This window comes from Ammodytes marinus (genome assembly GCF_949987685.1).
Source record: "Ammodytes marinus genome assembly, chromosome: 17".
Classification (NCBI taxonomy): Eukaryota; Metazoa; Chordata; class Actinopteri; order Uranoscopiformes; family Ammodytidae; genus Ammodytes; species Ammodytes marinus.
Genome location: NC_137221.1, coordinates 7,789,643 through 7,798,860, shown reverse-complemented (window position 1 = coordinate 7,798,860; position 9,218 = coordinate 7,789,643).

The following is a 9,218-nucleotide window of genomic DNA, read 5'->3' as shown; positions in this document are numbered from 1 at the left end:
GGCGTAGTGTTCCCACGAGGGCACTCTTATATGGAATGAATTCAGTCTCAATATTAATGAATGCACAGAGAAGGATTCACACTTGTATTTTGTGATTTATATATAAATGACTCTCTTCTCACAAATACATTTCAATGCACACACAAATGAAAACCGTCGTATATAAATGTAAAATAAATCCATCTATAAGAAAAACGTTTCACAAACACATTTCCGATCCACACACAAATGTGTATTGTTTTAAATAAATGTTATATAAATCCATAAATATATTAATTTAAAAAAGATTTGCAATTTTCATCAAAAATGTGTTTGGATGTTATTACATTTATATACAAACTGTTACATTTGAATTTACAAAATGCTTTTAATTTGTGAACTTCCTTGCATTCATGTGTGAATTGGTCTGTATTTGTGTGTGGACTTTTGAGACTGCCCTGAGGTCGCTGGTTTCACAAATGTGTTTTTTTCAACCAGGAACTACCTATAGCCAATCGGATGTCTTCCTCGTTTTCAGCCAATCACATGAGCGCAGTCTCACAAGGGTCCGTTTACGCCCAGAGACAGAGGACGGTACGGTACGGCACGACTGAATGAGCTCAACCTCAATGCATTATTTTTAAAACTGCCGTGGAGTTGTTTTGCTGGAGTGGACCACGTTTTTGGTGAATCATAAACGAGTCACCAAAAATTCCAGCATTTGCAGCGTCCATTTCTCCAAAGAAGAGTTTAGTAACTTTGGCTAGAAGGCTGCTGGCTTTGCAGAGCGGCTATGTCTAGCTGATGCCTGCTGGAGCTGCCTTTCTTTCCTTCAGACTTCACCGACCCCGTGCTGATTGCCGATCATGTAAGTCACTTATCAGCTTAGCTGTACATTGCATTTTACTGTCTCATTAGCTTTAGTTATGCTACTACAGTGTATTTCACTTGTGTGTGTTGCTAACATTTAGCCCTAGGCCCAGTGTTTGAAGCTAACGTAGCTAACGTTGTTATCATAGTAGCCTACTACCAAATGTTTATTTTTAGCATGTCATGCTAGCTACCTTGATGACAATCACACAAAATATAACCACTGAATTAAGAATTATATTATACCCTAACAGAATATCTCTGTATTACAGCATTACAGACAGCCTGTGCCAGAGTGAATGCTAGTGTGTTGAGGGCTAATGCGACATTGAGCCTGAACCTCTCATCTCAACCCGGGACCCTGGAAGACAGACGATGTGACCTACACCTGCAGTACCATGGAGAAGAAAAGGAACAGAGGTATGATGAAGAATCTACTCATGCTAATGTAGTTAAAGATATCCTAAACTGCATAGAACTCTCTGTATATTCTATTTGATTATTTCACTTAATAAGCTTATTGGGTGAACTAGCACACTGCATTTATTCTTCTCATAAGGACTGTTTTCTTCAGTGTCATCATTGTAAATATATTCAATTTCTTCTTAAAAGCAGAAACAAGGTTTTACTCAAAGACATCTTGAAGTGCATCTTCACAATCTCACAAAAGTATTCATACCCCTTATACCTTTCCACATGGATAAATCACACGTACATTTATTTTATTGGGATTTCATGTAATAAACCAACACAGCATTGCTTATAATTGTGATGTGATGATACATAGTTTTAAATTTTTTATATTTAAATAAATAAAAAAAACTGAAAAGTGTGGCTTGTAAAATAAGTTCAAGTGGTCTGAATACTTTTGCAACCCACTGTAGATCATTTGACAACAGTTAGCCAGGTATGTGTGTGTGTGTGTTAACCATAAGCAAACCTTTACCTATTTTCTGTCACTGTGCTTTTGTGTTGCAGTTATCAAGAACTGGACGAGAAAGGACAAAGTGTTTTTGTGGAAGTGTCCTGCTCAAAGACCTACTGACTTCAAACTCTTTAAATAAAGCCTCACATATTTTCATTCAACACTGTGTGCATGTGTATTTATGCATTTTAAAATAATTATTTTAATTATAATATAATTGAAGTGTAATAAATGATGACGCATTTTCAAATAGTAGATACAGTATTATTGAAGAATGATGGATGTTGAGTTATCTAGTAAGCTGCTTTCCCTCTCAAAGGCAGGGTTCCTTAATGTGCCCTATATATACGTAGAGCAGCTTCTAAGGCATAAGGGTTGAGAAACATTTGGTTCAAGGCCTTGAAGAAGCGTCCTGCACCTTGGATGCTCCAGAAGCACCTCGTTCCTGACCTGGAGAAAGTATTATTGTAAAGGGACATGCACTGGTACAGCAACAATGTTTTTCATAGTAAAAGTAATTTAGTTTATGCTCCTTCAGCCAAGGTAAGCCATCACAGAATATAGATAGAGATTTGAGAGGTATAATACATTTATTATTTACTGCACACCAATGTTACAAACTGCGACATACAATTTCTAATAGTTACTGTCGTCGTCTGGCACTCTCCACGGGAACACCTGCAAGTACAATATGTTGTTTGTTAATTGTTTATTGGGCATTTATTATACATACACTATAAGATTAGCATATGTATTCATAAGTACCTGATCTGCATCCAAAGTATGAAAATGAGACAACCAGAGGACACTCCTGGACAACACCTTGAAGACTTCCAAGTTGGAGGTCTGGTACAGTGGGCTGAGCTTCAAGATGTCTTTGAGTAAAACCTTGTTTCTGCTTTTAAGAAGAAATTGAATATATTTACAATGATGACACTGAAGAAAACAGTCCTTATGAGAAGAATAAATGCAGTGTGCTAGTTCACCTAATAAGCTTATTAAGTGAAACAATCAAATAGAATATACAGAGAGTTCTATGCAGTTTAGGATATCTATAACTACATTAGCATGAGTAGATTCTTCATCATACCTCTGTTCCTTTTCTTCTCCATGGTACTGCAGGTGTAGGTCACATCGTCTGTCTTCCAGGGTCCCGGGTTGAGATGAGAGGTTCAGGCTCAATGTCGCATTAGCCCTCAACACACTAGCATTCACTCTGGCACAGGCTGACTGTAATGCTGTAATACAGAGATATTCTGTTAGGGTATAATATAATTCTTAATTCAGTGGTTATATTTTGTGTGATTGTCATCAAGGTAGCTAGCATGACATGCTAAAAATAAACATTTGGTAGTAGGCTACTATGATAACAACGTTAGCTACGTTAGCTTCAAACACTGGGCCTAGGGCTAAATGTTAGCAACACACACAAGTGAAATACACTGTAGTAGCATAACTAAAGCTAATGAGACAGTAAAATGCAATGTACAGCTAAGCTGATAAGTGACTTACATGATCGGCAATCAGCACGGGGTCGGTGAAGTCTGAAGGAAAGAAAGGCAGCTCCAGCAGGCATCAGCTAGACATAGCCGCTCTGCAAAGCCAGCAGCCTTCTAGCCAAAGTTACTAAACTCTTCTTTGGAGAAATGGACGCTGCAAATGCTGGAATTTTTGGTGACTCGTTTATGATTCACCAAAAACGTGGTCCACTCCAGCAAGACAACTCCACGGCAGTTTTAAAAATAATGCATTGAGGTTGAGCTCATTCAGTCGTGCCGTACCGTACCGTCCTCTGTCTCTGGGCGTAAACGGACCCTTGTGAGACTGCGCTCATGTGATTGGCTGAAAACGAGGAAGACATCCGATTGGCTATAGGTAGTTCCTGGTTGAAAAAAACACATTTGTGAAACCAGCGACCTCAGGGCAGTCTCAAAAGTCCACACACAAATACAGACCAATTCACACATGAATGCAAGGAAGTTCACAAATTAAAAGCATTTTGTAAATTCAAATGTAACAGTTTGTATATAAATGTAATAACATCCAAACACATTTTTGATGAAAATTGCAAATCTTTTTTAAATTAATATATTTATGGATTTATATAACATTTATTTAAAACAATACACATTTGTGTGTGGATCGGAAATGTGTTTGTGAAACGTTTTTCTTATAGATGGATTTATTTTACATTTATATACGACGGTTTTCATTTGTGTGTGCATTGAAATGTATTTGTGAGAAGAGAGTCATTTATATATAAATCACAAAATACAAGTGTGAATCCTTCTCTGTGCATTCATTAATATTGAGACTGAATTCATTCCATACTCTTACAACAACCCCCGCTTCCCAAAAAGAAAAAGGTCAGAGAAAGTTGAAAAGCCATCAGTCCCCAACCTTATTCACTCACTGATGATTTACTTCCTTTGTTTGCATGCGGGCACCACTCCAGGAATATTTGTGAGAGGTGAAATGGGACATTGGGGAAAGGTATCGTGACAACAGGGTCAGGTTGGTTGTTTATTAAAATAATAAATGTCCTGAGGTCAAAGAAATAATGGGTATTGGAGCTAATGATATGAGGAATTGGTTAAAAAAAAAATCTATAAGTGCATGTAGGTGTCACTGAATACTTGAACCTGTTTGCCTTTGTTTTTAGCTTGATTAAATAGATTTTTATGAATATTAAAATGGCATGTTGTGGTTTTAAGACAGACGTAACATATGTGTTTCTCTAAATGTTTGTGAAACATTTCTCATAAGGTTGTGCCTTCACAGTCTGAAAACACTTGAGCAACTTGCAACTTAAGATTGTTGCTGCTCCTTTATGTGCCCCCTTTGCACAGTTACCACAGAAAAAGAGCAGTAGGGCATCCAGCCTGAAATCCAATTTCAAAATGGAACACTTTATTCCAAGGCAGAGGACACCTTTATGAGATGATTTATTCTTAAACAAACTTATATACCATTTCTAAACATTTTTTTTACCAGCGAAAACGGTATACGAGCTGCCCCGCGAAGTATTAAAATGCAGTTTAGATGAAAGCTTAAAAATACAAAGTGTGGATCTCCCTTTGAACGTGATACTTGGCCAGCTATTTTTTACTGCACTACACCTTTTACTATAAGCCTATACCAAGCTATGCTGTGTATACAGTGTGTGTGAAGGGTTTCAGTGTGCAGGCATTTTGGATGATAGAAATTGCTGAGAGGGGTTTTAACATCAGGGGTGCGGAGAGGTCATACGGCCTATAGTGAGCGGTAGTTTTGAGTAATGGACGGTGAACCGGGTCTGGGTCAAAGGTCACCAGCTCTATGCCCAGTCACCTCTAACCTGTTCCATGGCAGATTTGTGGGCTTGCGGACATTAAAACGACCACCCCGACTAAACCTTTAACACCTAACTGCCTCGTAGAATCGGACGTATGATGGATTGGGACAGCGCTGAAGTGGTGACTGTCATCTGGGAGTGTGTGATATTGAGGTGAGTGATAGACTGGGATTTAGTGGGGAATGTGCATGACAGGGACTGATAGGCTCGCCCTCATCATTCTGGGTCATAGCGTGGCGGTCAGCTCTCTGTCTTGGAGGTCAGGACGGAAGGACAGCGGCATATAGACAGCTACTAGAAGTATATGACTTTGTATGAACTGAATTTTGTTGGTTTGTTTATATTTGAAGTCGGAAAGCAAATGTACTGTAATTGCATTACCACCTTATCACTGACCGGGCACATCATGTCAATATATTAACCAGACTGACAATGTTGTTCATTATAACCCTATTAGTGCGTTTTAAGTTAAAACTTTTAACCCAATGTTAACTCCCCATTCAAACAGCCTTATTGGCATGACTACTGTGCAAAACAGTATTGGCAAAGCATCACAGATATTACAAATAATAACAAACAAACAATCAAACCCCCCCCCCCCCCCCATACATTTACACACATTACAAATGTTAAGGCTCTCTCTCTCTCTCTCTCTCTAGCTCTTACAATGTTTTCCCACTTGTTTCCGTCTACCTCCATTCCCTTCTTACACACCTTCACTTTCTCTCTTTAGTCGTCTCTCTCAAACCCCCAATGCTGTAAAGCCTATAAATCACATGGTGATAGATTGGCCCCACTGGGAATGTCTCAACCCGAGGCTCGGAGCAAGGGTAGCTCACCAGATACGGCTCGTCTTTGTTCTGAACCCGCGTCACCGGGGGGATATTAACATGAAGGGCGCGGATCCCAGCCGTCCCTGGGCTTGAAAGAAGGGTAGAAAGGTGATGCGGTGTATTCACGGAAACAGTCCAAGGACGGTATAAAAAAAATGGCTACAATAACACATATTTCCAAGGGACCGAATTGTAGGTTATATTTGGACAGAGACATCTGGTAGGATTGAATACTATGATTGTCCCTATTTATATTGCAGCTTTGTGTCTTCTTTGGCGGAGAATGGGCCATCGAGGTAAAGTGTGTGTTTGAGTTCAAGAGGCGTAACCTCGGAAGTGTAGCATGTTGCTGCTGTGTGGGAGGACATCAACCTGGGGGCGTTTGTTCCATTCCTGCCACATGAATCTTTGATAAAGTAGTTTATACCGTAGGATTTCTTTTTTTTTTACGTTGCCATTGCTATGTCGACAAGGGTTCAGTTTAAATCGTGTTTCACACAGTAAATTAGACACTTCAGTTCCAAATGACCTTCATCCCAACATGCCGCCTCGCCACCATGGAAGGCTCGCGAAAAAGACATCCTGCGATGGGCTCCCACCATCCATCACACCTCGTAGGAAACACAGAGGTGGCTGTCACACAGTTCTAGCGGTTGTTTCACTTTTTAACGTGTTTATCTCTTTTCAGGAATGCCAAAAGCAACAAGGTCACCCCCTTGTCGGCGCGATTTGCCAAAAGCTCCTTCTGCCACAAGTCACTTGTCCAAGCATTTTAACCCCAGGCATCTCTCACAGTAGGATTAAATATTTATATAACGCGGCGAGGGTTCAAAGTTATAACAGCAGGTGTAGCACGGTTTAACACCATGTCAGATGGAGTTGTCACCTTATTGTTAATAACTACAGACTTGATATATACTCTAGGCTATAGACAGGTGTTACACACAGGCCACCCGGGGGCTTCTGGGGTACAGCTCACTGTCTTTGAAGAGCTGCCAGTCTTTGTTGAAGATGTTCTCTCCGATCTTGCTGTGGTGCCCGGTAACATTTCTCAAATGCTGATATTTTGTGAAAGATACATTTGGTTAGCAGGATTAATCAAACTAAACTCAGTCAGTGTGTGAATGTTATTGGAAATTTCTTCCTCTGTTTCTCTGTAAAATGACAAATCAACCGGCAGACCTCTGGCTCACGACATCATCACGAAACCTTTAAAAACTGACACCCAAATCATTGGAAGAACAAAACAGAAAGCCATGCTCAAAACTCTTCTTGAGAAGATGCATTACACAACCGAGCCATCTGGGGTCCTCTGATAAATAAAAAGAAAGAAAGAAAAAAACCCGGCGCTAAGCCTGCCTGTAATTGCTTTTTATTATTAAGTGGTCCAAGGCTAGACCTGATTTAGCAACCTGAAGTTTCATTCCTACTTTCCTCTGTGCCTTCCCTTCCATTAGCTTCGCCGGCTCATGGGAGATGATTCCCTCCCAAGTAATCTGGCGCAATAATATACAATGCACAGTGACAAGCAAGGAGACTTTTTAATAAACGAATATAAGAAGAAAATCCAGCCAGGAGACAGGACCTGGAAGCTTTTTTTGCCGGCTGCCTGTTGAAAGTGTCTCGGTCTCTATTATACTGGAGTTTTGGTGGGGTTCTGCTCCAGAGAAGGGTAAATAAAGCCTTTTTATTGCCTTGATTCCTTCAAAGATAGACTCAGCTGTGTAATATAGCCACCACAATATTGGGGGATTGGAGACAAATAAGGAGAGGAGCAAGGTAAGGAATATGGCATATGAAGGCAAATGTTCCATTCTTCTGGTGTGATGAAGCATATGCAATGAGGAGCTTCCAAGCAATATTAGAGTGTTATTTTTATTTTGTATCATAAGGCCAAAAATCCAGAAAGGATTACTTTTCTGTTGAACGATTCATCTGTTTAGTATGGAAATTAAAAAGTAAAAACACGGTAATCCCGTTTGTCTTCCAGTGACAAGATTTTGCCTTATCAGAACATTTCAAATGCATGTAATCTTTTGATAAAGGTGTATGTTTCAGCAGTAGACCTACTGGAGTGCTACAGTACAGTTAATGATTACACTTTTACTCATAACGCGCGGACATATTGACCTATCTAAACTCGGCCTGGTTATAAGGTCATATCTGACAGCACACAGTTTCCTTTTCATTACCTCCATCTGACAACTAATGTGCCAGTTCACATACAGTAGCCCTGACACGTATCGATCGCGTATTAAAACTGCTACAGGGCTCGGCCTCAGATCAATACACAAATTCTTCACCAGCTCTCAGAAAAATTCCTTTTCTGCAACATCAAGTCCTCAAGTGGTTTAAATAATTTCTAGTCGGCACAGATGAATGCTCACCGAAATGACTTTTCTAGTTTGTGTCTTATTAGCGGTTAGATGATGAATATGGCAGTGATTTATTTCTCAACCTGGCCCTTTTTAAACTTTTTCACATTTTCTGATGCGGTGCTTTTTATGTGGAACGACTCGACATTCACAAGGAAGGTCGTTGAAAAATTAATCCCTGCGTCTTTTTAAGGACTTTTTCTTCCCCCTCCTACACCACTTTCACACAGTCGGTCACTTTCACTAAAGTCAGTCCACACAAACATGTCAGTGTCTTTCTCCGTCTCTTTAATTTCACTTTTATACATATTAATTATTTATTTATTTTTTCTATCAATCTATATGATCTGGGTCTGTCTCTGTGCGTGTGTCATTGAGTGGGTGTCCAACCTGGTTTAATGAGAATATTCAATGTGTGGATTAAAACAACAGTAGAAACCAAAATGTCTGACATGTCCTGAACTTTGAACTTCAAGCCGTTTTTCAAGGTTGAAGCTGATTTCACTGCACGTTCCATATGTGTGACGAACACAACTATTCTCTATCTTTTAATCTCAAACTCTGTCGCAGCTTTAATTACTGCAAAAAACAGCTGCCAAATAAAAAAGCCAACATGTTTCAGAGAAGGACACAACGACAAAGAGACAGTTTGGTGCACTGGGACTTATTCATTGGATAATATATTTGCAGACGACCATATGGCTGCATCTCTCTCTCTCTCTCTCTCTCTCTATTTTGTTACCAGAGCAGTACAAAACAAGGAAGGATAGGATACAATATTGTTAATATTTGAATGCATGTATTCTATTAAATTATTCTTACTCCATACATCAGCCATATCCCCGCTTCCATTGCTGTTTAATTTTAGCTGCCTGCATGTAACTATTTTTGGTTGTTGTTGC